Here is a 24,946-nt window from a genome sequence, read left to right on the forward strand (position 1 = left end):
TTTGCTTTTCCAGTCAAATCCATGCGATGTTCAGGTGGTAACATAGGAACTGGGTGTATAACGGTGAGCAAGACAAAATCCTACACTCAAGGAACGTACAGCCTAATACAGGGGAGACAAAAATAAGCAAACGTGAGTATATAGGTTGAGTAGTCTTTCTCCAAAGTGCACTGTGTGGTAGCAAATGCTTGTTGTCAACTTGACTGGGTCTAGAATCACCTAGGAGAAAGGCTGCAAGGCATGTTTGGGAAGTTGCCTTGATTACATTAATTAATATGGGAAGACTTGTCTTAATTGGAGGTGGAACTATTCTTTGGGCAAAGGATTCTGGGATGCAGATGAGGAGGGAGGTACCTGAGCGCTAGCTTGCCTCATTGTTCTCAGCTCCAGTTTATGGATGTGACATGATTGACTGCTTCAAGCCTCGTTGCCTTGGCTTCCCCCATCATCACCACTGATACCTTGACCTGCCTGCAAAAATCAACTCTTTCTCTTTTAAATTGCCAGAGTGTTCTGTCACAACAGGAAAAGAAACTAAGACATTAGCTAAGAGAAATGTTTCATCTTTGGGATTCTTAAGTATTTGCATATACATAAGGAGAAGACTGGGAGATAGGATCAAAGACTAAACATGAAATTCATCTATGTTGTATGATACACCTTATGCATATAGCCTGAAGGCAATGCCATAAGATGTCTTTAGTATGCCTGTGACTATTTTTTTAAGACATACCTCTCACCGTGATTGTCCAGCCAGACCTCAAAATCATGGATGCATGTGATCCTTTTGCCTCTATTTCCTGAGTAGCTGAGACTGTAGGCATGTATCACCATACCTGACTCATACCTGTGCTTTGAGCTATTACTTTTCCTGAGGCCAGGTATGGCATTTTCCACTTGTGGCAACATGTGTGTACTCAGAAGTTTTGGATTTGAGACCTTATTGAATTTCATACCGGGGATACTTAACTTGCATAAAGATACCAAATGCTATGAAACATAATAAGTCACAGCAAGAGAGTAGGTAAGGAGCTAGGGAGGGGCAATCTTGAAAGGCCTCTGTCACAGCTGAGCAGATACCCTGTGAAGTAAGGGATGCTGTGTGTCTCTTTTCAGGGTCTAAGTGCTACAGGCACAGTATGAAAGAAACTCATAATCACTAAGGGTGGAGTGTGCTTGGGGCATGTAAAGACATAGCTAGAAGACCGTGAGAAAATGAGATGAAGGCGGCCAGCTCACAGCATTAAAACAATTACAAGGTGGTTTTGAGCAGAGGAAGGATATGGACTGATTATACCCTTTGAACGAGTAGGGAAGCTGGTACTAGGGAGTGCACTGCAAGTAAGCCAGGGAACAGCTAGAGGATGCAATTGTACGAGCGGTCGTGGTGGCTTAGGAGGAACTGACTGCATAGCCTTTGCCTTTGATTGTCAAGTTCTTCATGCTCAAGAGCATCTGGCTTTGCTCACCGAGCCTGGCAGTTCCTGGGGAGCTTTCCTACAACTCCTGTGTCAGTGTCTAAATCCTTAGCTGGTGCTGAAATACTAGCAACAGCTTTGGGATGCAGTGGAGATGGCAATAGTCTGTTTGAGGGTATATTTGAAGGATAAAGCCAGGAAATTTTCCTAATAAGGTACTGAAAATTAATAACTTCGATAAGTCTATGCTGCCAAGGTCCCTTGACTCTAGGAGGATTACTGGATAGGAAAACATGCTTTAGAAGAGCATGTTTGAGGGTCCATCCCCAAAGAATGGGTGGAGGAGGAAACAGGACTGGGTAAGGGGACACTAGACTGAGATGGGACCTCAATGAAAGCTACAGCCAACTTCATAGACATTGCAAGGTTACAGCCTACTTCATAAACATTGTGGCACTAAGAGAACCCTTTACCTTGTTCCAAGTTGAGACCAGGGAGTCACACCTTTAAATCCCTTCATTTTATACCCCCCCAAACCCTAGGAAAAGCATGTGCCCTCAGGCATGCCAGCCCCCTTCATCTAGGACAGTCTCCACCAAACTATTCCGCTGGGGGCTGTCTTCCTGCAACCCTCTGATCATCTGTCAGAATGGGTGAGAGTCTCTCATTCTGAAGGACATCTGGTGATGTCTTCCAACATGTTCCAGAACACACTCCCTATACCTGTCTGTAACACACATACATATTACTTTTTCCTGCTTATCCAGACACGATCACCTATGGCTTTCTAGTCAGTTGTCAGTGAAATGAAATATATTCTCCTTACAGGGTTTGCAATAATAATAAAAGTATCCATGGCCCCACCCCCAATAAGCTTTCAGTGTTCAAGAGCAAAAACTACACATGCAGAAAAAAAAAGGTGCCAGGCTTGGATTGATCTGGCGTGGATCTTCCCATCTGTCATTGGCTAGAACAGTCTTTACATGAGTTTTGCAACTGAGGCTGGGTCTTGCATTCACTGACACAGGTGGAGATGTGGTTCTTCAGGATAACTTAAAAACATCACTTCAGTCTCCCATTGTTTGACAATAGCACCACAGTATGGTGTTGCCATGGTTACGGTTCCTTGTTGGGGTGCTAGGTCAGAGAATCCTACTCACACAGCAACTTATGTGTGCTCGACATGTGCTGAGTGGGTACCGCTGCCGGTGGCACTTGTCCTGTCTAAGGCAGGGTTTTGGTGTCTGTAAAATGAAGATAGTCCCACTCTGTGTACCCCCATGAAGAACGCTGTATGTTGTATGGTTCAACTGAACTGGCGGGAACAAATGCAGGCTATAAACTATAAAGCTTATATTTGATGCTATTTGAGGCCTTTATAAGACTTAACAGAGAGAACCCAGAGCCGAGTTAAGCTCAACAGCTTTGACATCTTAAAAATATGGACGACCATAAAGTAAAGAAAATATTTATTTTACTTAAGTTGTGAATTGGGCAAAGGCTATTTTTATGATTATTCTGTACACACGCTACTTATAAGGCAGGATAACGAATAACAACTGTAGATCTGGGGCAGCCTGTGCTTAGAGCCCGCAGCCTGGATCTGGCATTAGGCAAAGCAGCTTTTATGGGACATCTTTTCTATAGGGTTATGGAGCATTGGTTGGGCAGCATAGCGTGACAATGGAGGCAGAGTCCTTCCCTCCAAAGACAAAAAGTCAGGACAGTACAGGCAGCAGACATGTAAATCCCTGGACCAAGTGTAATGTATATAAAATAGGAAAAATACAGAAGTACCTCATGGTCCAAAGAATGAAAGACGTCTTCTGGGAGCAGGAAGGTATCAGAAAAGATGTTTTAATGAGATAGGATTGGTATTGTGCACAAATAGGTAGGATTCCTACCCATTCTGTGTAAGCAAGCCAGTGTAAGACAGAGGCACGAAGATGGATACAAAACTCACTTCGGTGGAATGGTTCCCTGTGACCAGAACAAACGCTAACAATGGAAGAGTTATTGTGCTTAATTTTAAATACTGACCTAGGAGAAGTAAGGCTATTTCTTTGGAGAATAATCATAGCAGGCAGGTACATTGCATATTCTTGTCCTTGTATGGCTAAGCAACGTGGGACACAGAGAGGCTGAATAAGTTACCTGTGCAGCTAACAAGTGGCTGAGATAAAAGCTAAACAAGTGTTACTCAAGAATCCAAACTCTAAAGCACCGTGCTGTGCTACACCTCCAGGACCTCTGAACTGAAAAGCAGCTGAGTCTTCTCTTGAACTTACAGAGGTGTTAGCAGAAAGGTGAAAGTGTGTCGTTAATTCATGAGACGCCAGAGCTCCTGAAAATTGGTATGCAGGTTAGTGGTAGAACAATAGTTATTTCAGGAAGTACATTTTATTTATTTATTTATTTGCTTGTTTATTTATTTATTTATTAAGCAAAGGTTTATTTATTTCGGGATAAAGTCACAGAAAGAGTAGCAGTCCACAGTCCTCTGTGTGCCCTGGGAACTGCATCCGAATCCAGCAGCCAAGAGACCCATGCATGCCTTTTGTGTGCATTTATAATACATGAGGCCACTCCCAAAGTGGGCTGATATCTTAAAGGCTATTGGCTGAAAGAGTTCCCACGTCTCTTCCCCATTTTTGTCTTAATAGAAGAGTTCTAAGCCTATATAAAACTTTATACAATAAGAACAAATATCAAGTATTGTCCAAGAAAAAGAAAAGGCAAAAATATACAACCAGCATGACCAACATCAAACAAGAAACAAAAGCTAAATGTTTCAGTGAAATTCTCCTATCCTAAGGAGTCTAAGACTTATATCAAAAATAACTTGGCTAAGTCGTGAGAGGAAAGTAACCATGACTATTTAGTCTTCAACCCCATCAAAGACCAGAGAAGGGTATAATATAATAATTCTGAGTAAACAGAAAGTGCGTTGTAAGCAACTTGGGAAGTACATCTTAACATTATGTGTTTAGTTTAGCACTTATCAGTAAAACTGTATCTAGCAAATCAAAACCTGGATCTTCTGGAAATGATTGCTCAAAATGTTACTGTATTTTTTTAAGTGTGTCCATTAAAGACTTTATTAAAGTTGCTTATGAAAGAAAAAGAAAATTTTAGTATAGTTGGTTCTTAACATGTAGCTTCATTAGCCATGTGACTAGTAGAGTCATGGGACCACCAAAGGAGGCATTGACTGCCAATAGATCTGTGAAACCGTAATGGATCCATGGAAACACAATGGGGTCATAGAATCCCAACAGCATCAGAATCCCAACAGAGCCATGCAATGCTGGCAACCAATAGCTTGGTAGAACCATGATGGCTTCAGAATCGGGGAACCCTTGTACAGCCAGTGTATCATGTCAGAGTCATGAAACTCTAATGGGTTCATGGAATCCCAATGGAGCTAGGACAGAGCAATGGTGATGCCATAGAAGAAGGTACAGTCACAGTGTAGGTGACATCACTTAAAGCAGAAAGGTGCAGGTAAAAGACGCCCAAAGTTCTCCTTCCATTCAACTTTCCCAAGTTTGCCCTGGAGTACCTCTCATCGGTCAAGTCCTGCCTCTGGAATGCAGTTCCTGCAGGACAGAGCAGAAAAGGGTAAGCAACATCAAAACCAACACTGGACTCCAGCACTAATCTACTTGGAAGTAACTACAGGGGAGCCAATTGCATAAGGATATAGAAAGAGCATTGTGCAGGCCTTTGCGGAGAGGGAGGATAGGATTCCTATTGCCTGAGGGGCAGGACCTGCACGAAGAATTGTGCATGGAACAGGAAGAAGCTGAACTGAACCATGAGAGATAGCTGCAGATTATCTCCTGGGCATTCCAGCTCATGTGTGGCCTCCCATTGCCATCGGCTCCCTCCCACGCCATTTCATTTCCAACCACACCAGAAGGTTTTATCCTGCTGATTTCTGTTTTGCTTACCTGAGGTTCTTGTTTTATGGGTCCAGTTAAAGACATATTAATGGTGATTGCATTTGTGGTAACTCTGGGTGTTTTTACTGTTTTTCCAACTGTAGCACAATCTGCGTGACTGCTACCTCCAAATGCTTTTTCTGATATTCTTATAGAAGGGATTCGTCATTACGAACATTTCGTAGACAATAGGATCATCAGTGAAATGTGATGATACAGTCTTCTATCATCTGGTATTTCTTTCAAAGAGGGTGCTTGCCAAGCCTTTAAATGAAAAACTATCCCACACCATATGTGCTGGCTCATACCTGTAATCTCAAACCTCAAGAGGCTGAGGCAAGAAGACTTCTGTGGGTTCAAGATTTGCCTAAGCTACATAGAGAGTTTCAGGCCAGCCTGGGCAATAGCCTGTCTCCAAGCAACAACAGCAATAGCAATAACAAACCGCAACTCTACGTAGTCCTTGAAAGATAGCACAGGCTAAACAACGCTCCAAGGTATTGTTTAAAGGAGAAAATTGCAAACCTTCCAACTCCTAAAATGTCAAAAAAAAATGAATGTGATAGTGAATGTTTAGCCTTGGCCTTGAGTCACCTTGGTGTACCTGGAGAGACAGCGAGTGCTCTGATTCCTGGAACCTCACGACCTTGAGAAGTTCCGGGGAAATTTGTAGACAAAGTCCAGCCAGAAACTTTTGTTCTTTTGGTTGTACTCCCTTTGGTTCCTAGGACACCACTTTCGTGTCAGCATGATCTTGGCTAAATAAGAATTTATCCTTCTTGACATGTTCCTCCACTCCGAGTAACCGCCTTAATTGCCTTTTTGCAACCCTGCCCAATTGCTCTGACATCCCTGTCTCAGGAAGAGATGATTGCAAAAGTTACAAGCTGGACTTTGGAAATCGTGCGGGGTGTGTGAGGACTGGTTGGCAGGGCACATTTTCATTATGCATGATTAAAACCTAGCACACAGCATGGGAGATTCCCAGTAGCTAAATCCTTCCCTGGTGAACAACACCTGGGCTTATTGCACTTCCTGAGAAATGCCCACACGCAAAATGGGCATAGATCTGGCTGCTCCATGGAAGGAAAAAATAGTAAGGTTCAACCGTCTACCCTGGGGGAGTGGACTTGAACGTTAACCACCTAAAGCGGATTAGAACACAACAACTAATCCCTTAGAGGACTGTAGAATTTTATGTACTTAATACTCAGTAATTGCAACCACAGTGATACTTTTTAGTGGGACGTCATTTTTTTTTCTTTCTGAGATTGTACTTACATCGTTTCTCTCTTCCCTTTTCTCCCTCCAAACCCTCACACATACCCTTTTTTGTTCTCTATCAAACTTATGGCCTCTTTGCTCATTAATAGCCATCACATCCTTCTATGTGTATACATATATATTCCTAAATATAAACTGCTCGATATGTGTAATCTTACATGTATGTGTGTCTCTAGAGCAGACCATTTTGTTCTGGATAACCAGTTAGTGTGCTCTTCCCTGGGAAAGACTATCTCTCCTGCCCTCAGTAACCCTTAGTTGAATTTTGTTTTTGTTTTTGATGTTGTTGTTGAGGGCTTTTTGTTTGCTTGCTTAATTGTTTTTTTTTATTTTTATTTGGTACTTCTATACCTAGTTGCCCCCTTCTTAAGTAAATATTCTGATGCTTAAAGGTTTTTTTAAAAAATTATCTCAATAAATAGTGTTGTTATGTGAATTCATTTCTTAAAAAGTGTGATCAGTCGAATAACTTAAAATTCATAACTTAAAATTAATAACCTCTTAATTGTAGTAACCTCCTAATGATACTAAAATTCCAAAACCTAGAACTTTATACAGAAAATTTTAAAAGACCTAATATAATTGCTCAGCCAACAGTGCTTTTCAGACAGTCCTGGAGGAGGGTATACTGGGAGGCACTTATTAAAGTTGGTTTGTTAGATCTAGGTTGGGTAATGCTGGGTTATATATGCTGGCTTTTTAGTAACGGAGACCACTGTGAGATACGGAAGAACTGGGAGGCAGCATTTGACTGAACAACACTACCATGCTTCCCATGAGCCAGAAACTCCTCTCCTGACACCACCCTACATTCAAGGGGTCCTAGAGCAAAGTAACCACTCTGTCTTTCCCATTTAAGTAGAAATGATTAACCAAGCCACAAAACATGAGTTATAAGTCTACACGTTTTTCTTTTTCAAGTCCTTAAATGTCATAACATCAGAACGACTGCTAGGTAACTTTAATGAGTTGAGTACTGTTTACCTCACTATATTACCTCCAAGGATTTTTGTGCAGTTAACAAAGACGGTGAAGCTAGACCACATTTTATAAGCTTAGTGGTTCCTATACAAGTGAGCTATAGTTTTTATTGTGACTTACCAATACAATAAGGCCTTAGAAAGAATTTGTATTATATAGCCTTTAGGTAAATTATTTTTGGTCAGCTCTGGTGAAAAGCATTATTTCCATTCAAGAATGGAATGTGTATAGGGGAGAAGAATAATGTAGGATCAGCAAATCTAGAAAGAAACCAAAGTGATAATTTAAAAAATAATAAGATGGGGGCCAAGGGAGAGCGCCTGCGCTTGGACAGGATCTGTTATCAATTGACAGAGAGGCTGAGGGAAGGAACAGACATGAAATTGACATTTTTTTAATTTACCAAAAAGTTCCTTCAAGTACATTTCAGAGTAAATGTGTGCACTGCAAAGTAGGTACGCAGGGCAGCTAATCTTAGACATACAAATGTCACATGTCCTGAAAAGTCCTCACTTCAACTGGTTTAGAGGCTACTCAAGATTAAAACCTAAATAGTACATATTGAAGATCAACTGTCCATATAGTGGAAGCCATCAATATTATCATTAGTAAAAATCAAATAGTGCATGTTTCTCTGTGTAGTGGAGTCCCGGAACCCGAGAGTCTGATACAAGAAATTGGAGCCTCGCCTGGGTTACTAAAGTGAGACCCTTAGTGTCACAGAACAACAAGCAGGAGAGGAAGAGAAAGTGTCTTTTCACTCAGTGAGGAACTAGTAGGCGGGGAGAGGGCCGAGAACGATGGCGAGGAGAGCGGTGTACACAGAGAATGTGCTCAAAGACTGCCACAAAGTTGCATGCTCTCCACTCAGCGTAATTAAATAAAATTAAAATAAAAAGAGAATTTGGTTCTCAATGGTCACAAGTTACATCACAATATTTCTTCTGACTGCATCTAACTTTCCAAGGATCAAATTTCCAGTTCTAGCTAGGTCCTCTTTCTTCAGGATTTATGGTCTTCCTAAATTCTAGTCCCTTGCTGAGTTGTCTTTATCTTTGATTCTGCTGACACTAAACAAATAGGGGCCGCTTCATGCTTCCTCGAACATGTTCTAATAGCAGCTGGGATTTACTTGGTCCTCAATGCAAACATGTGAACTGTAACACCGTTATCGCCACTGCTAGCTGAGATGCTTGAAGGGTGAGGGCGTGTGAGGGGCCCATTGTTCATGTTCTGCTAAGGCTTCCTTGGGTTTGCAACTAGCCAGTGAGGATTTCTCCCCCAACAGGCCACGTTGTCTTTCTAATCTCAATGACTGCGTTCCCAAAGTCTTGACTCAGCAACAGATTACCACACATTTGTATCCATCCCTCCCATACTGAAACCGAAGCCTAAGGAAGACATAGAGCAAAATGAAAACATGTTTTTATTGGCGCCTATTTAAGATGCAGCAGAGACTGTGCGAGGAAATGAGAAACGGACTGTCAGTGAGCTAAGCTCTCATTTCCAGGTTAAGTGTTTACAAACATGTGGTTTGAAAGGAGAAGAAGGTTTTGACTACTGACAAGCCAAGTGTGTTTAAATTTGTGGTCTTTGTACATCCTGTACCAGAGAAGCACTGGATATTTGCAATAAAGTGTCATACAAAATAAAACAGTTAACAAGAAACTCACAAAATAAAACAAACCCTAGGGGAAGACTCCCTATCTGGGCAAGGTGAGATGTTCTCCAGAATGGACTGACTCGCCCAGGTGCTGACGGGGCACTTCACCATATGTGGGACCTGTGCAGCTGGAAACATCTTTTAGGGTGACTGAAGGGGGTTAGTGAACTTTGACCTTTCTCCAAAGACTTTGGAGAGACCAATTGGGAAAGCACACACACACACACACACATACACACACACACACACACACACACACACACACACGCACACTACAATGCTACTCTTACAATGATTTATAGACTGTACGTTAGCAGCTTTCAAATGATGTGAATTGCATGCAGGCTGCTAGTAGCTTTCAAAGACCAACTACCTCATTTTATGGTCCTTTGCTCAAGTGCATTTTACTCTGACCTTGTGTTTCTTAAGGTTCCTGACAGCTTTGTGGCCAGCAAGTCTGTTGATGTTATATTTCCAGACACTCGGGTAAATGCCAGCTTTTTTTCTTTTTTCTTTTTTTAAAAGCAAGTAAATTTTTTTTCTGTCTCTTCTTTGCTATGCTGGGGATAGAACTCAGGACCTTGGGCCCTGCACGTGGCAGAGAAGTATTCTATCACTGAGCTTCAGCCACAGTGCAGTAAATATGTTTTAACAAAGTTATACGGACTTGGTTTTTAGCCAATGCTGTTGTACATTTGAGAGACTCCAGTTCTACACACATACCTTTGATAGGCACGAGAAAACAAGAGTCCAGCAAATTGAACTGCAGGGCTGTTGTCTTTACTGCCGTCACCTTCAAGGGCACTGTGGTTGCTCTGTGGTGTGCTGGTATGGGTGGCGAGGGGTCATTTATGACTCGAGTATGGCTGTGATTCTCGTCTCACCAAGGTGGCTCATCTTCCGATACAGCCCTGCAGTGTGCTGCCCTGCTCTGTGTCCTGCATGCATCTCCCAATTGCTGTTAGCACTTCAGTGTGAATGGACCGGGAGAGCTCTGAGAAGGGAGCTCAGGCACTTTAGCTGTGTTCAGTAAGCTCTTATGGTCATGGATCCTTTGGAGAAGATGATAGAAACAAAACAAACAAACAAACAAACAAAAACAACAGCCAATCAACAACAGACAAGCTTTTCTCCCCTGTCAAGTATTCAGATGTATGTAAGTTTGTTGTGAGCTCCGAAAATCAATACCTGGGCATGAAAGTCAGAAGCCCAGGCTTATTACCTCTATTGACATCAGTGATGTCATGTGTGATGGAGACTCCTTCTTGTATAAACTGAGGATGTGGCTACTCCAAGGTATGATTAAGTAGAAGGTTTTTATCGTGAATGTGAGTCAGAGGCATCTGGAAAAGTCTCGAGCAGAGAGAGAATGTGTTAGAGTGAGCAAGGCCAGCAGACTGGTCTTGGCCGTGAGAAGAGAGGTGGGGAGAGCATGAGGTGAAGAAAGAGAGAGAGTGTGGTCAAGGAGGCCAGGAGAAGGGGCAAAAAGAGGGAGCATAGAGAGAGGGCTAAAAGAGGAAGAGACAAGAGAGAGAACATGGTCAACACAGCAGGGTTATAAGAAAGTGGGGGAGGAAAGCCCACAAGCTGGAGAAGTTTAGGGTAAGGGGCAGGCTGAGAACAGCCAGGACTCTAAAATGTGTTAACAGGCATTTATGATGCTGACTGAGTCTGGAGACCAGCATGTGCTTGGGTATGCTAATAGGTGCCCCAGAGAGTCATGTGTCCCTTCTGCCAGTGATAAGAGAATTGGCAACTCTGTTAGAACTGACTCCATTGGAATGAGTGCCAGAATTTGGAGAGTGGAGTTGTCTTTGAATCTGATACTTCTAACTCATTTGCCATTTGTGTTAGAACACAATTTTTTATGTTATAAAATATGGGTATGTAATAAAATACCCAAGGCTGGATACATCATTCAGGTAACAGTTTTAGAAGTTGAAAAATCCAATAGTCTCATTCACGCAACTTCAGCAGGGAACTTCCGGTTACATCACAGCATGGTGGATAGTCTGTCGGTAAGAGCACATGACACAGAGAAAGTAGCCACATGGTAAGAAGGGAAATATGGGATCTTGGAAGTCAAGTTAACTCTTTATAACAATCCTACATGAGGACCAACCCAGATCTCAAGAGAGCTATTTCAACGCTGATATGCAAGGCTGGCCCCTGCACATATGCCCCTGCAGTTAAACAGGTCATCACCATCTGGAAATTATTAACAAATTTTAATATATTTTATAACTAAAGTCCAATGGGTCATGGAACACATGCCAGAGGATTGCAGTCCTGGCTCAGGCAAGAGTCTGTGTCCTTTCTTTTTTACCTCCCTAGAACCGTTTCTTCAATATTAACCACTGGTCCTCAATCTCATCAATGAACATTACCATTTTCTTCCTCCATTCCTCCCTGAGCACACAATCTCTGGAAGGGTCCATACCAGGCAAGCTTATCCCATGGCATCTTGGAACAGAGTGTAATGATCCTGAGATGCCAGCAGCACCAGCAAGCAAGGTGGACAACTTACTAGGATGAGCAGATTCCTCAGCGTCACCGTAGCTGCCTAGCATAGTTCTACTCAGGGATGCTTCCGTAGCCTCAAATGTCCCTGGGCTGCAGGGGTCTGGGGATCCTGCCTATGCAGTGAGTTGGTGCCTAGGTTGACTTCCCCTCACCACTGAGTCACCATTTGTCAACAAGATGACCCAACCGTCCTGGAGACAATTGCCGGTATCTACACCAACATATGGGAACTTTATTTGCCTGATGCACACGTGTGCATGAGGGGTGAGCTGGGGAGTATATGGAGCACACACAGAGAGGAATGATCAGGATAAGTCAAGAGAAAGACCCCAGAAGAAATGCAAGTGCTTTATAATTAATTAGTAACTCGAGCAACATCTTTTTCAGGCTCTTTCAAAAAAAGGAGTTCTGCATTTCTCTTTGGACTATCGCCCTCAAATTAAACAGCCCGCTTTCTGTGTCTTCCAGGCCAGCCACACAAAGTTACAAAGGATGTGAGAAACAGTCTTTATGTTAGGTACTGACAGTCAGACAAAAGTCAGGACTTCTGTAGCTGTGAAGGATGCAGACAGAGTTGCGGTCGATGGAGACAGTGTTGCCATGGAAGACAGAGAAAGGAGGTTACTGGAGCAGATAGCTAGTAGTTTATTCCATATAAGAAAACATTTGTAACATAATTGCTACAAACCAGGCATTATTGACAATGTTTATAACTTGTCACTCAGTTAATTCTAAAATCAACAGTCTTGTTAGCTCCACCCTGGAGGCTGAGGCCAGAGAATTTACAGTTTCAAGGTGTGACTAGGCTGTTGGATGAATTCAAAGTCAACTTAGGGAGACCCTGTTTCAAAAATAAATGTAAAAGGATGGATGCCGGAGGTGTATCCTTCACTAACAGGGCACCTGCCCAGCGCAGTTAAGATCTTGGTTCAGCTCCTAGCACCACCACCACCACACAAGAAAAGGAAAACAAAACAAGACAAAACAAAACACCAACATGTCTAGATGACAAATATGGATTAAATTACACAAGAACACAATCAGCAAGGGATGGAGCCAAGTGCAGTTTAAACTTCGTCTTCAGCACTCTAAGCCTGCAGAAACCAGCATCTCTGGCTCAACAAGATGTCCTATCTCTCAAAATAAGTTAGACAAACAATGGTCACTGGATCACCTGGACCAGAGATGCTGCAGGATTTGTTTAAGGTGGAACTTCCCAACTCTAAGCCAGACTCTGAACTGAAATGTCTGAGGACAGATCACCAGTCTCAGGAACTCTCATTTGAGACAAATCCCTCAAGGTGATTTTTATAAACTTTAGGAAATATTGCTGGAGAGTTTTAGGATACAATAAACTTCCTGGGATGTTTTTTGTACTTAAAGCTGTGAAGCAAGCTTTCTTATGAATGTATTGGAATTGGAGAGACAGTAACACATGTTCATGACATGTCTGAGGCTAACACTGCAAAAAGAAAGGTAATAAAAGAAAAAAGAACATATGAATAATTAGTGACAGGAAAGCCAAAGGTTACACCACAGTGGTGGGAAATTTAACAGTTTCCACCACAATGTGAACTGTGTTGGCCATATGGCCACCTAGGGTCAACATGCTGCCCAAGATAGCCCATGACTTGGGACTGGATGACAGCTGCGGGCAGCATAGGCTGCTCTGGCCCCGCTTTGTAAACCTTGTGCTGGGGTAGGCTGTGATCCTGCTCACCATTTCTGTGTTGCCCTGACCTGCAAGACTTAGGGATTGTCCTGACGGGGAAAACAAGGGATAAAGAAACAATAGACCTGGGTTAAAAACAAAAAAGCAAACAAAAAAAGTAAATAAATAAAACTAGGAGTGGGTGAGCAGTGTACTCCAATGGAGACGCCCCATCAGATGGGCCTGGAGATTCAGCCTACTTATCACACACAGCTGGAAGGGGAGGCCAGCTAGCTGACCGCAGTAGGAGGTCTCCGTAGAGACGGCTGGGGCTGCAATCATCTAGGAGCAGGAAGCTGTGGTTGGTACTCTCTGCACACACTGTGAACATCTGGACTCAGAGCAGCGAAGGCTTGGCTACCCCCATGAATTTGAGGCATCGGGGTTCTTGTCATGGCCATACTCACATCAGCAGCACACATTCACTCAGGACTTCGTCCTCTCCACGCGTGATGGCAAAAGGACACACCTCCACGTGTCACTTTGGAGTGTGGTGTTTCTGAGATCGCATTAGCTTTCTCATCCTTCCTGACGAGAAAAGCTCTGTCTTAGTCCTAAATAGGAGACGGGCTTTCTATCATTTCATGCATATTTCTCATCTGTATGACATTCCTGTCCTCTGGAATTCAAGTGTCTCACACCTGGCGTACTCCTCCTGACAGGGTATTTTCTGTGTTAGGAAGATCGCTGACTTACGCCGTTGAGTGGGCACATGCCAGAATCTCAATAACAGATTGCTCTCTTAAAATAGCCCTCCTGGCCTTTCCCGTTAAGTCAGGTCTCAAGGCTCAGAGTCCGTTGCTAAAGCAGAATGGGCACTTTCCATTGCAGATGGTTATATATGGCCGTGAAGCCCCAGGAGGGCTGACCTCAACAGTCACCAGCTAGGGAGCAGCACCCAGAGATTAGGTCAAGTTTTCTTTACTTAAAAAGCAAGAACTAAGAGTTAAACGGTCTGTTAGCATAATAATAATAATAATAATAGAAGCCATCCTGTTGAGGGGGAGGCTGTGTTAATTCTAGGTTTCCTGTCCACAGTGGCTACTGAATAAGAGCTTGGGAGGCCTTGAAGCTGTATTTTCATAGCCCTTCACAGGGGCAGAGAAATATAAATTGGCTGTGTCAACAAAGTGAAGGAGTAGGGCTGGGGAAGCTGCTCGCTTGCTAGAGTGCTTCCTTCGCGTGTACAAAGTCCTGGGTTAGAGCCCAGCATCGCGTACAACCGGGCATGACGGCCCACGTCCAATCCTAACCTCAGGAGGTGGAAGCGGACGGCCACAGTCTGAGGCTAGCATGGTCTGCACAGTGAATTCTAGACCAGCCAGGGCTACACAATGAGAACTTGACTCTGTAAACAAAGCAAATTAAAAACCACCCACAAATGTGGTCCTAACGTGTGACACTTAAACAGAGGCTGATTCGGTGGTGCAGGCCTGCGATCCCAGCATTCATGAGGGTGAAGCTGCAGGATCAGATCAAGATCTCCGTTTGCTGCCTAGGGTTATATGAGTCTGTCTCAGGAAGAAAAAGAAAAGCTAATGGACTGCAGCGTTTAAAGCCTCCTTCTGCGTTCCCCAGCCCCCACACTGGTACTATTCTGACTTCACAAAGGCCCAAAGTTATGTCGAAGATTTGTCTACATCAGAGAACTCCTCTGCCAGGGTGGAAAGGTAGATGTGCTTGGTTGTCTCATAGAGAAACCACTGATGATGACGGCTGCACCACTGAAATGTGGCTAACGTGGCTGGGAAATGACATATTTAATCATATGTTGTTTCAAATCGTTTGAATCACCACATGTAGAGGGCCAGTGGCTCCCATTCAGACTGCATAGCTCCTTGGTGCTTAGAATGCATGCCAGAATTACAATGTCTGAATTCTGTCTTAATGTCCATATGACTGTATTTTAGAATTTATAATAAAAGACTGCCTGTCATTCTGTTTGGGGGACCTGGGTTAATTCTCTGTGTCTTTTGTCCATACTGGCTCCAGAATGAGAGCTAGGGAGGCCTTGAAGCTGTATAAATGTTATAACTTGACTCTCATATGACTGACCTTCATTCCCCTTTGGACACCCTAAGAATTGTGGGTCATTTAGACTCCCTTGTTCCTTACTGGACTTCATGAAACAGAGATGTGACTGTTAAGTGTTCCTGGTCTGGGCTGATTTTTTGGTACAAAATCAAGTGTTGGTGAAAACAACAACAGCAAAAACAACGACACTAATCCACAGCTCTCACCTTAAAGGGAGCAAGAGATGGCTTATTCTGAAGCTATTTTGAGTGACTATGTCCTGGGAACACAGATGCGGGATATCCGAATTCCTTGTTCTAACATGGAAGTAATGATGTGGGATTTCCCTCTCTATGCTGTGAATACCATTGGTTAATAAAGAAACCGTCTTAGGCCTGTGATAGGGTAGAGTAGTGCTAGGTGGGGAAAACTAACCTGAATGCTGGAAAAAAGGAGTCGGAGTCAGGGAGAAGTCATGGAGCCGATGCTGGAGACAGACATGCTGGAACCTTGCCGGTAGGCCATGAGCCTCATGGTAAAATATAAAATAATGAAAATGGGTTAAATTAAGATGTAAAAGCTAGACAATAAGAAGTTAGAGCTAATAGGCCAAGCAGTGATTTAATTAATACAGTTTCTGTGTGGTTATTTCGGGAGTCTGGGTGGTTGTGAAACAAACAAACAGAGTGAAGAAAATCATACATCAAGGTGAGTTTAAACCACACTGATGGGTGCATCGGAGAGGTGGTTCCAGCAAGATGGGGCAGCTTTTCTATAGGCCCAATATGCTGTTACCTGGTGACAGCCTTTAGCTTTTGGGTTGGTGGATCCTAGGAGTAGATTCCAGAAGGCTTTTTTTAAATCTATGGTTACAGTCTATTAGTTCTGAGTCAGTGGAGGGCAGGGAATGACTGTTCCAGGCAGGCTAACTCTAGTCTGAGATAAGGTAGTTAGCCTCTGACCTGCAACTTCCCAATCCCTCCACAGTACTGCAATGTTAATCAATCAATCTCTACAGACACAGCTTCTTTCCCTGAGCTCTCTGGGAAGCAGGCCTAGAGGAGGAGGCTGGCAAGAGAGTAGAGGTACAAAACCCACAACCCACTCCAAAGTCCCACCCCACAGGGGAGAAAACTTCATTTGCCTGGGTATCCTCCTGGAAGCTGAGACTCGGTTCTTTAATTTGACTCTAATTCTACTCGTTCCTCCTTAGAATTTTCATCTGAACACAGGAAGGCATTTGCTGCCGCAGGGCACTTTGTGAGAGCGTGGTATCATTGCAAAAGAAAAGCAAAAATAAAAACACAGTCTTATTACAAAACAGAGTAGTACAGATAGCCCTGGTAGTGTCTTAAGAGCAAATGCTAGTTCATACGGAGTCCTCGGTAGCCCTAAATTAGACTGCTAACTCTCTTCTGCATTCAGTTCCTTCTCTTGGGAATGTTCTCTTCTGCATTAGTTGTAAAGGCCCTGTGTAGTTTCTTAAACTGCTGGCTAATAGATAATGGGCAGTTGGAGTCTTTTCTTCTGGGTCCTACCATGTCAACAAAAGTCTCCATTCTTAGGCCACTAGGTCTCATCTCTCTAGACCCACTCCAGAGACCTTCTTTTGTTAGGGTGTCTACTTTGGAAGAAGGGTGGAAGTAAGTTGAATGGCCCATTGCAAACCTACCCTGCCTCAGGCACAGTAACCTTTCTCCTAAAATTGTTCATCGCCTTCAGAATTGACACCCAGGTCAACATCTTCCAGAATTAGGCTTGGTTGCATCTTCTCATTTAGCTGGTATGTTTTGTGGTCACAGCACAGAATGGAACACCTCCTTGTTTCTGACATCCACCCACAGGTAATAAAACCGTGCTTTATTTCACTGCCCCCAAAGCAGAAGGCTCGAGATGCCACAGACAGGTGCCCATTGGCTCACTCACCCTCCCTAACAAGTAGAGCTACCAAAAACACAAATCCTGCTGGCACACACAGTCACTCAGGACACAGGGATGTGATGTGGCGACACAGAAATTCTCAAAGGCTTCATTCAAAGAACAAACTCCTAACACATTCCACGCGGCTATAAGAAGGACATTAAGTATTCCTCTCTCCCGCTGAGTGAGCACCCAGCAGAGTGCCGTGAATATAAACAGCCCTCGAGTTGCCGATCTTATTGTGTGGTTGATGAGCACACATGGTTCTTGAGCACGCAGCGTGGGTGGTCCGCTGGGGGCTTATGGATCAAAGCCACGGGGTTTTGTGCTTTGCTCAGCCTCAGCCAGCTACTTCTGAGCACTTGACTAATTGCTCGTGAACGGCACGGTTAAGGGCCCCTTCTGAGTTTTTGACAAGAAAATGGCTACTTGTTTCCTCTCGGATGTCATAATAAATCTGCCCTTTACAAACCCGAGAGCCAGTGTGGCCACATGGATGAGTGAGTTTCAGACAACTCCCTTGGAAGCTCCCAGCCCACTGTATAACCTTGAGGGAGTCATGAGGCAGGTGTGTCTCCAGCCTCTCCCCGCCACCAGCTCAGTGCACCTGCCATTGATCTGGGCAAGCGGGCCAGATCTGTACAGCTGCAGAAGATTAAAACGGAAGCAAATTTTGTCTACAAACAGAGCTCCTCCGTGCCTTGTGTTTTGTAATTTTGAGCCTTGTTGCTCAACATCGCTTCTCTTCACTTTGTATATGCAGAAACATCTTAAACTTGACATTCATCCTGCAAAGCAGGGTGCACTTCCTCAGTTTCCTGTTTGGGGTTTGAATATCCTGTAGTGTTTTGGGGTTTTCTGTTTGTTTGGGTTTTGGTGTCTTTTTCCTTTTTTCTTGCGGGAATGAGAATGCGATTGAGGGCCTCACACATAAATAAGTTAGACTTTTAGCTGCCTCACTATGTATTATAGTACTTAATTCCAGGAGAGAGAGAGAACAAATTTGGGGCTGGGGCAGAGAGGGGTACCAGAGATTAAAGCCTGGTTATTTTAAATGACCAAACTTGATTTGTTTTTTTAATAAAAACTCAAATAATGTGAGGATGGCACATATGATGGCTAAACGACCTTCTTTGTCCGGTTTTCACCCCCTTGAAATGACCAGTGTTTCCCATATTTTCTCAGTGTGCATAGATGCATTGACTCTTATTTTTATAGTTTGTGAACACATGGCTATATTCTTTATATGCTGTAGTGATAAATACCCATCCACACTCATGGATATGACATATTTCTAAGTTCTATATATGGTTACATCATTCTTTTTAGTAGTTGCCCAAGAATCTGCAATATAATCATAATCTATTTAATAACGTCCCTATTGCTAGGGTCCCTCTCTCCACTTCTCCCCACAACCTCTATCCCTTCCTCTCTCTTGCTCCTCTTATTTTATTAAGGAAAAAGCGTCCTCCTCTATAGCAGTGGAGCTAGTTGAGCTGCATGAGCTTTGGGGAAGATTGTTTGTTTACACAGTTCGTTCCCTGGGTTTCCATGTATCGTTGCCAATCTGTGCCTTGGCGGCCAAAAGCTAAACTGTAGCTTGTGGCCAAATGCAAACTTAACATCGAGGAATGGAAAATCTTGCAAAGTTTCTAAATGGTCAGGAAAGCTTTTAATTCCAAAACAGGTCTCTAGTTTCTGTTTTACAAAAAAAAAAATAGTGTGGAGCCATCTAATTTTTAAAATCATCTTACGTATGTACACTGCACATAGACAAAAATACAACTGTTACATGGTGTGAAGCAAAGAGAGGCTGGGTTTTCTAGTATGATAAATATCCTGATCCAAGCATTCTTCCGGCATGGTGTTCCTGCAAGGAACTGCATCTCATGAAGGAGAACCTCTGCCTGTATTTTCTTTCTTTCTCTTTTTAAATTCCTGGCATATAGAAGACGATAAATGTTAGTTGAGCCACATGGAGACATATATGTCTTCTGTCTCGCTTTGCTTCAAGAGCATGCCTGATACCTGTTTGATGTGGAGAAGACGTTTATGAGGCAGAGAAGGGTAAGGGTGATCCAGGCCTGGAGTAAACCTGTGAGTGTCAGAGAGCAGAAGAACTGGGAGAGGCAGCCTGGCCTCTTGGTGGATGCTACTCAGACCTTGAGGATGTTTTTCTTGGACTTAAGAGCAATGGACAGCCACAAGAACCCTGCCAAAAGTGAAAGAACAGCCAAGTCATTGAATAGAGCCTTACCTGGTGTTGTTCTGGGACTATCCTGTTTTGCCCCTTTCACTGACTAAATCTGTTAAGATTTTGTATGCATGCTTGTATATAAGTACACATGTGTAGAAAGACCAGAAGTTGATGTTGGTATCTTCCTTAATCATGCTTCATGTTATATTTTAAGACAGGGTCTGTGCTGGCTGGTTTTATGTCAACCTGTCATAAACTAGAATCTTTGGAGAGGAGGAAGTCTCATTTGAGAAAATGCCTCCATAAGGTCAGGCTGTAGGCAAGTCTGTAGGATATTTTCACAGTGATACATGTGAGAGAGCCCACTCCATTGTAGGAGGGCTGGTGGAACTGGGTTTCATAAGAAAGCAAGCAGAGGAAACCAGGAGAACAAGCCAGTAAGCAGCACACTTCCATGACCTCTGCGTGAGCTCCTGCCTCTAGGTTCCTGCCCTGCTTGAGTTCCTGCCCTCGCTGTTTATTGAGTATGAACTGCTAAATGGAAGCGGAGTGAAATAAACCCTTTTCTCCCAAGTTACTTTTGCTCATGGTGTTTCATCACAACAATAGAAACCCTAACCAGGACAAAGGCTTTCACTGAATATTGGGCTAATTGGTTTAGCTAGACTGACTGGCCAGCAAGCCCCAGGGATATTCCTGTCTCTACTTCCCTACCCCAAACTGAGATTACATGGGTGCTGGGATCTGAATTCAAATCCTCATGGTTAAACATCTTTCTTCTCAGAACCCTTGATCTTATTCCCATGTTTCCATATAGCAAAGCACATTCATGGCGTTAGAAATGCCCTTTTATTCTACCTTTGTCTATAATAAAGGAGTGAGGGTTGTGCACACACCTAAGTTTCCAGCAGACCAACAAAGTCCAAACACCTTTATAAGCGATGAATCTTCTATTTCATCTTCCTAAGTCTCTTGGTGACCTGAAGATGACTTGTTCAAAGCTGTATAGTAAATTGTAGATAGACTAAGCAAATTGGAAGCCCTATGCTGATCCCAGGAGCTAGTCTGTTTCAATTCAGAAAAAGACATTTCAATATAGTATCTTTCTTTGAAGACTCTTTATGGCTGAAACTTCCTCGAGGGGATATTCGAGGACTCATCTCATCCTTAGCCATCACTCATCCTTCCTGTGCTGGGTGATTTTACTTGTTCCCATCTTGCATCCAGTCAAGCTCTGAATGAAGCTTCCTAGCTCTGGAGAAGTACAGGAGACAGGCAAGGCTGGGGCACAAAGGACTAGCTAAACGCAAAGGGCAAAATGCTTGCAGAGACCTCCACCCTCCTTGATTCAGACAATGAAGTCTCGGGATGTAAAGAACTGGAAGGAGTAATGGCTACTTAAAATAACCATAGTTAAGGTCACAAAGGTTGGTGCTGGCAATAGCCCTGAGTCAACTGCCAGGATCTGTAAGAATTACCAGGGTTTTTTAAGTAAAGAGAAAGAAGAAAAAGGCCATTTTCAAAATCTAAGTTTGAGTCTACTGTGAGTTTCCTAGGAAAGTCCATAATTCACAGATTTAAATGTGAGTGTGCAAGCCGGGTGGTGGTGGTGCAAACTTTTAATCCCAGCACTCAGGTGGCAGAGACACATGGATCTCTGTGAGTTCAAGGCTAGCATGGTCTACAGAGCGAGTTCCAGTACAGACTCCAAAGCTACAGAGAAACCCTGTCTTAAAAAAATAAAAACAAGCAAAAAACAAAAACAAACAAAACAAAAAATTTCATTGTTAAATGTGAGTATGCTCTCCCATTGAATGACTCACATTATCTTGCTTTGAATTTGGATTTGTTCCTGATCTCTGCAAAGTTATTGGGCATATTTTCCCTCATTCCATAAAGCCCATCTTTTCATCTAAGACTTCAGAGAAGTGGCTGGGCTTCTCCACATCTGAAAGGAAAATCAAGAACGCTTGCAGCCGTAAGTCTAGAGAGACGAATGAGTCACTCCGTCCAGGTTTGGGACTACTGGCATGATTGCTGCTGAAGGGCCGGTGAGGAAGCAGGGCCAATCATGGGAGTTATTTTTCTTTGAAGAGGCCATCCACTGCTCATCCGGACCTGCAAGCTCAAAAAGCAATTTCCTTGATCTGGTCGCCTTTCAGCTCTCACAACACAATGCCACCTGCAAATCAGAACTTCTTAACAAATGCTTTCTCCTTTCTCCACAAGAAAGAATCTTGAAAATGTTAGCAAAAGAGGAGGAGGAGAAGGAGAAGAAGAAGGAGACGAATGCACAATATTCTAGAAGACACTACTGTGACTAAAACTTTAATTTCAATGCTTCTTTTAGCTCCTAACTTCCTCAAAAGATTGAGTTTACTTGAGCTGGGCTGTGGTTGAGTGGCAAGGCATTTATCTTGCATTGATTAAACCCTGAGCATCACACACACACACACACACACACACACACACACACACACACACACAAACCTTCAGACTTAACAAAGAAAACTTAGGACATTTAGTCCTGTGACTAAAATCAGAAGGTCAGAGGTCAGGATGACCATTATGAGCAGCTTTGGAAAATGGAGAGAGAAGTGTTCTTTTCTGGTATGAGCTCTGGGTTTTCATTCCTGAAGCCCTCTCTGTATATTCATAGTGTATCCTCAGCCACTTAGCAGAAGCTCAGCATTCTTATTTTAAAGTGTTTATGTGTGACTTTCAAATTTTAGCTTTATTAGATGATATCTGTTTGGGACTGATCTTTCTAGAAAGCAGTCCCCATCCCAGTTTTTCCTTTTTAAGTATTTCTTATTCTGCAGTCCAAACAAGAAAGGAAAGGGCTGCATAGTCCATGAAGCTCTTCTTGCACAAATATAATCTGCCCCCTAAGCTCAAAGAAGTTCTGCTTGCTTGGTCACTCAGAGCCATCTGTCCCATCAAAGGGCTCTAGCAGCCACTTGAAAGGAGGGAATAGCAGCTGAAGACAAGGCTGACCATTGTCCCTGCAACTGGATTCCTTTCTTCATCCTTCTTCAAGCTTTTCCTTTTCCTATACCTTCACCACAAGCCAAAGCCCTAGCTATCAGACCCATGGAAGAAAGCAACAATTGCTCTGAGGCCCCTCAGGTTTTCCACCACAGATGCTGGTCAATGCAACGGCATTACTGAGGAGATACCTCGATCAGACACAATCAAATGTGAGAGTCACACAGAGAAATACTTTGTATCCATTCCAGTACAGATGAGTAAGCTATGTCTGGCTCTACCATGCTCTAGTGAACAGGCTTCAGAAGACTCTAGGGAAGGACGCGGGCTGAATGGCTTCTTGGGTTTTGTCAGATGCTAATATTTCATGATCTTAAATATGTCCAGCTGGGTACTGCTTGTGTTACCCATAGTCCTATTTGCCCCCCAAACACCACAGAAAACCATCTGTTGGTGATTCTCTGTTTCTGTGCTGGCAGGTGGTTTTTGTGAAGTGGGACACTCACGCTCTTCCGTTCCTGGCCTGCATGGACAGGTTGAACAGCTCCTAATTACCTTGCTGTCCCAGCAAGCGCTATGAGAAGCGGCCTGACTCTGGATGGCCAAAAAAAAGCGTATTTAATGCTTTAACCAACTGTTTTGTTTACAATCAGGTGTCTAAGGTCTAAAATGGTCCCTGGCACAGAGTAGCTGCTCCATCAATGCTGCTGAATGAGTAAATGTGCACAACCCTTGCTCAGCATGCTGGCAACAGCATCTTGTGCCGACCGCATCACATGCTGGAAAGTCACCACCACTAAATTCATGTCTCTGGTGCCACATTGACACTTGCCCAGCCTTTACTTACAGTGCGGGACTTTCGCCCTGTCTGCCTAACTCCTTTCCCCCACTGATCCCTTTCAAAGGTCTTTTTCTTTGAGCAAAAACCCAAATGCCATGCCCTCAATTCAGTGAATAGCCATTTGGAATGAGTCTGATTTTTAAGATTTTTTTGTTATCTACTGACAGCATCGGCAAACATAGCCAAACAACTTTGTGAGTAGAATATTTCCTTGAGCTCAGGAGTCTATGGACACTTCTAAGGACAAGTGGCAGAAGGGAGCTCTCTTCATGATGATATGTCTAACTAGTTCTCAGAAAGGCCTGATGCCCACATGAAAGGCATATACAGGAACTTTTGTAAATGAACTTCACTATATTTGAAGTTATAATAATGAAAACAATGTTTCTTTTATGTGGTGTTGCATATCTTTAATCCCAGAACTTGAAATAAAGATGAGCTGAGAGGTTTGAGCCTCAGATAAAAACAATGTTTTAAATTTGTTTCATGATAGAACTTTTAACATCTACAAATGTATATTGTTCTATATCATAATTATTCCCATTACCGCCAGCACCAAAGATCCAGGAACCACAGAGGATGACCTGGTTTTCAAAGCTAAGTCAGGTCCTGCGATGGAACAGTATGACTGGTTTCTAAAGGCTCAGGGACCATATTATTTCATCCTAGGGTGGTGGTATCCCAGAAGGCCAGGACATAGAAGGTAAAAGCCTTCTTTCTTATTGTGTTGGCTTCATCAAAGAACTCAGTGCCTGGGGAGCTATCCAAGGTGCTGTCCAAAGCTGGTCTTCCTGAACCTCTCGTCCTAGGATTGCCAAGTTTGTAAGTCTATGTTAAGCTTTTCTCTGCTGTTTGGTTTAATCCACACCACCCTGAACGTGTTCGATCTCATCTCTGTCTGCTTCTACACACACACACACACACACACACACACACACACACACACACATTTCCCCTTAAGCCAGGGTCTCCCTATGTAGCCCTAGCTGACCTGGAGCTCACTATACAGACCAGGAAGGCCTGAACTTACAGAGATCTATCTGCTTCTGTACCTCAAGTGCTGGAATTAAATGTGTGTGCTACCATGCCTGGCCTGTCTCTCCCTCGTCCTGATTCTGCCCCATCTGTCTGGCTATTGTCCTCTCTTAAGATTGACCATGTGTCTCTGATGCAAGATTTCTGTACCTACACCACCGGCCAGCAGAATGGGAGAAATCAGAGTCAACCAGCAAGAGAAGTTAAACTTCAAGAGTATGATGCTCTTATTTTACATTATTATAAACTGCCTGAATTATATATTGTCACTAAGATATAATACCTAATTATACAGAGACTAAAAGGGAAAAAGAAAAGCAGTTTTCATACTTATATTGCTCTCTTTAGGAATGTTTGTTAGAGGGAGTGAGCATTCAGCTATTGTTGGCAAGGTGAGTATTAAAACATACATTTGATATATAGACATC

At 43.1% G+C, this 24,946-nt stretch overlaps 1 protein-coding gene across 1 annotated transcript in view; it reads left to right on the plus strand.

Moving 5' to 3' along the window:
• Positions 1-24,946, plus strand: part of Mamdc2 (MAM domain containing 2) — a 146,641-nt gene that overhangs the window by 25,900 nt on the left and 95,795 nt on the right. The gene's annotated exons all lie outside the window — the stretch shown is intronic.

The sequence above is a fragment of the Myodes glareolus genome, chromosome 7 (assembly GCF_982192425.1).
Source record: "Myodes glareolus chromosome 7, mMyoGla1.1, whole genome shotgun sequence".
In the NCBI taxonomy this organism is placed as follows: Eukaryota; Metazoa; Chordata; class Mammalia; order Rodentia; family Cricetidae; genus Myodes; species Myodes glareolus.